At 43.0% G+C, this 4,577-nt stretch overlaps 1 protein-coding gene across 1 annotated transcript in view; it reads right to left on the bottom strand.

Moving 5' to 3' along the window:
* Positions 1-3,395: 3,395 nt before the first annotated feature.
* The window catches only part of ELOVL5 (ELOVL fatty acid elongase 5), an 86,091-nt gene continuing 84,909 nt past the window's right edge, over positions 3,396-4,577 (bottom strand). Inside the window, exon 10 of the mRNA XM_011960207.1 lies at positions 3,396-3,688. The gene's annotated coding sequence lies outside the window, so the exon portion shown is untranslated. The remainder of the gene's footprint in view (positions 3,689-4,577) is intronic.

The raw sequence follows: 4,577 nt of genomic DNA, 5'->3' as shown, positions 1-4,577 counted from the left end.
AGGTGCCTGTAGGCCATGGAGAGACATAGACTTTTATTCTCTGCAAAGCAACTGCCTAGAGGTGGCCCTGAGACACAGGCAAGCTAGTGACTTCAAAGGGGCCTTGGTCTTGCTCCATCCCAAGAGCTGATTCACTAGACTTTTGCGGTCCCTGACCCCAGCAGCTACAACCTTGGATTCCCAGGAAACTGGAAGCATTTAGTTAGGGATTCTGGGGAGAACCTGTGGGTCCTGTGGTAAGGTCCCTGTGGCTGCCAGACCCACCCTCCTGGAGGTTTTCTGATTCAGATGAGCTGCTCTGGCACTGTGGGTCCACTAGAAGCTGATGGGATTTTTAACAGAAACATATTTTATTCCCACTGTGCCACGGGCAGGCTTTTATGGCCTCATGTGACCATTAACTGTTGCGTGGGGATCATAATTCTTTGTAAGAGACCCCCCTGGAGACCATATGATCTGTATCTATTTTCTTGAATCCTAGAACCATGCTGAGGTTGAGGAGGTTAGGTAACTTGACAAGGGGACATGGTTATTGAGTGACGGCAGGATTTCAACTCTGATCTAATTGGCTGGTGATATGGTTTGGCTCTGTGTTCCCACCAGAATCTCATCTTGAATTGGAATCCCTATAGTCTCCCACGTGTTGAGGGTGGGACCTGGTGGGAGGTGACTGGATCATGGGGTCAGTTTCCTCCATGCTATTCTCATGATAGTGAATAACTTCTCATGAGATCTGATGGTTTCATAAGAGGCCCTTCCCCCTTCACTTCCTTCACACGCTCTCTTGTCTGCTGCCATGTAAGACATGCCTACTTCCCCTTCTGCCATGATTGTAAGTTTCCTGAGGCCTCCACAGCCATGCAGAACTGTGAGTCAATTAAACCTCTTTTGTTTATAAGTTACCCAGTCTTGAGTAGTATCTTTATAGCAGTGTGAAAATGGACTGATACAGCTGGAAAGCTTATTTTCCCTGTTATGCACCACATTAATATTTCCCAAATATTTCCATTCATTCACCAAAACATTTATTGAGCATCTGCTGCATGTTCAGTGCTGTGCTGGGCACACACCAGGGATGCAGAGACACGAGAGATAATTCCTACCCTCAAGTGTCTTGGAATCAAGTGGGTTGTCTAGAATGTACACTGTATCTTCCAGGATGAAGTGAGATTATAATACACAGCCCCACACCTCAATTTTAGACTTTCTGAATGGAGATTTGTCTTATCCTCATAAAGGAACTTTGCCAGTTGCCAGGCAGGACATGACATATTGTCTATACCTGTCATTGTCTGTGCATCTGCCATTGCCATGCATGAAAATCATCCGTTGATCCATCTGTCCTTAGTTACCATTGGTATGTAGTACCATTCTGTGCATTTCACTTACATATGATCCTTGTCACTTTCAAGGAGATCACACTGTGATTCAGGACTAAACTGAAAAGTCATCAGTTGCCCATCACACAGGAACAATGCAGCTGATGGCAGTGGGAATTGCTAAGTCTCTGAGTGCTCACAGAATTGTTAGGGCCAAGTGCAGGCCTGACTCATGCATGGCGGACTATCATTTAGGTGGAGAACAGAAGCTTCAGATAATCAGAAGTTTCCAGATAATTTTTTAGAGAGGTGAAACTTCCAGAAATATCTTATTTGGTTGAGACAATAGGAACTACCCATGTAAACACATAGGTAAAACTCCAATATCTTTTGACGTGCCTCAAAATTATCTTTACAAGTACCTAAGAGATTATTCTCACATCAGAATTCTGATTGTTGCCGTTAGCATAGTTCCCATACTTTGTAATTATTTTGTGTGTCTTTGTCTTTCACCCAAAATGAGGTTATCTTTTCATGTGTTGTCTCTCCAGCACTGGCAAGATGCCTGGAGCTGCGTAGGCCCTGGTGAATGCTGCAGGATTGCAAGCAGGGGTTGGGGAAAGCAGCATGCTTCTGAGATTCTGTAGACCTAACCACGGCCAAAATGATTTCAAACTGTCTTTACTGTCTGGCAGGAGTTTAATCTCAGAAGGTTCACTGTAATATTAAAAAAATGCTACACAGTTGTACAAACATATGATACTATTCAGTTTTTAAATACAGAATTATGAACATGTAATATGTTATCTCAGATTTATTTTATTATCATTGTTATGTTTTTGTGATAGAGTCTTGCTCTGTCACCCAGGCCAGAGTGCAGTCGCGCAGTCTTGGCTCATTGCAACCTCTGCCTCCAGGTTCAAGCGATTCTCTTGCCTCAGCCTCCAGAGTAGCTGGGATTACAGGCGCCCACCACCATGCCCAGCTAATTTTTGTATTTTTAGTAGAGGTGGGGTTTCACCATGTTGGTCAGGCTGGTCTTGAACTCCTCACCTCAGGTGATCCACCAGCCTTGGCCTCCCAAAGTGCTGGGATTACAGGTGTGAGTCACCGTGCTTGGCCAAGTTTATTAGATTTATAGATATTATTTGGTAATTACTTTTATGACTTGGCAGTTTCTTTTGCTCAATGGCATCACAGAATGATGGAAATAGTATCTGAAGGATTTTCTCTACATCTCTTTGCTAATTCACGAGCGGAACATCCTCACTAGATAATGTGCACTTTATAAATAATTTACATTCACATTGATGTCACCGTAGACAGACTATTGTCCTGGTTAGAAAGGAAGTTGCCAGCACAATGTGAGTCCCTGTAGCTGTAATTGTGTCTAGAGGGGTGGGTCTCAGGGGCCACTCTCTATACTGTCTCCCTGCCTGGTGAGCAACAATGCCTGGCAACAGCTTTGGACCAGGAAAGCCCATTTGAACTCTGGTGTCACACCTTGGGCAGACTCTGGATTTCAACTTTCTCATCTGCAAAACGGGGAAGAGAGCTGCCAATACCTAGATACTGGGAGGCAGGCACCTTGGTGTCTCACACTTGAGAGGCGCTCTGCGTCTGACTTCTTTCTAGAACACATTCTGGAAACTGCTTTCTAGAACACCTTCTGAGCCACTAGTGAATCCCTGGTGAGCCTGCTAGTGATTCTCAGTGATGTGGAAGGCCACTGAGAACACCATGCTGTTTAATTCAGATCACGAGAAAAACGGCTGTCTCTAGAAAAGCAAACCTTCTCTGGTACAGTTATTTCATCAGTCTTTCATTTTTTTTCCCTTCTATCCAAATTTTGTACTTTGATCTACTCTATTCCTACCTCAACTTCTTCAGAAACTTCAAGTCCCACCACAGGTCCTGGGACACAGTCTATTCTCATTTGGATCCTAGGCCAGTGTGGACACTTGGGAGGCTGTCTGATCCCTTGATCTCATTCCATAAAGAAACACATTTAAATCACCTCCCATCAATTTTTTCTCCAGCTAAGGTAAAGGTAAAATGAGTTGTAAAAAAATATGTAACATGCTTTCTCAAATGTATTCTCCAAACACTAGGAAATAATGCAAAAGAGGCCAAATTAAAGTGTGATACAATGAATACAGTTGCAGAGAGTCTCGCTTAATTTCACATTCACTTATTCACCTGCAGGCAGCTTTCCTGAGCAGTGCTGCAGTCCATGCGGGAAGGCCTTACCGGCCGCAGTCCTAGACAGAGGTTCGCTGTGTGCAGGCCTCCTTGCATTGACTGTACGTTGTGTGTAACGTTTAATCTTTAAGGCGTTTAGGAAGCATGTTCTACTTTATGTCAATGTCCTGAAAAGGAAAGGAATTAGAAGTAAATCAGGGCTATGCTGGAGTGCTACTTTGACATCGCAGAATGTTCAGGATGGAAGGAACCGGGGCACTCCCACAACCCCCTCGTTTCTACAGGAGACCCAGAGTCATGATGTGCCTCACCAGAATCACATGCCAGTTAGTACCAGAACAGATAATTTTTGTTCTTGAGTGACAACTTATGACTAGACAATTCTCATATTAAAATCATTTTGTAAGTCAGTTGAAGACATCCAATTTGTCCTTTTTTTTTTTGTTTTTTTGAGAAATTTGAGTTATCTTACTAAATGCTAGTATTAACTGAGCTTTAACCAAGGATACTTCAGTGAAAATAATGTGTTGGGTAATAACATTTTAAATCTGATGACAAATTCATTAACACACATCTTCCTTGCTTACTTACCTACCTGGTAATAAACCACTCTTGATAGTAAGTGCCTGTTAGGGTAAAGCCCTGTGCTAAAAGCTTTCTGTTTCATTTCTGCATTTAATTCCAGCCACATTAGCTAAGCATCTGTATCTCTTTTTTATAGTTTAGGAAACTGAGGCTCAGAAAAGAGGTAACTTGCTTGTGGTCCCACAGTAGTAAATACATTGCGAAGCCTTTCTAACAGGTATGCTATGCCACCTCCAAAGACACATAGAATCTTCTAGCACGGACACAGACGCCCCATCTGTGGCCTAGGATATGTAACCTTCTATACCCAGTTCTAAAGTAAATGTGTCATTTAGGTTCTAGCTTGGGGCCATCACAATTTCCCTCTTCCATTGCCCTTAAGAAAGTAGCTTTGTGTGCTTAGGATTTGGATTCTGACTGTTCCCTTGTAAGATCATGGGGTGACATTTGGCCTTGGTTTTTTTTTTTTTT

This window comes from Colobus angolensis, unplaced genomic scaffold (assembly GCF_000951035.1).
Source record: "Colobus angolensis palliatus isolate OR3802 unplaced genomic scaffold, Cang.pa_1.0 Scaffold51, whole genome shotgun sequence".
In the NCBI taxonomy this organism is placed as follows: Eukaryota; Metazoa; Chordata; class Mammalia; order Primates; family Cercopithecidae; genus Colobus; species Colobus angolensis.
Note: the sequence above shows the minus strand (reverse complement) of the source record. Positions and strands in the feature narration are given on the sequence as shown.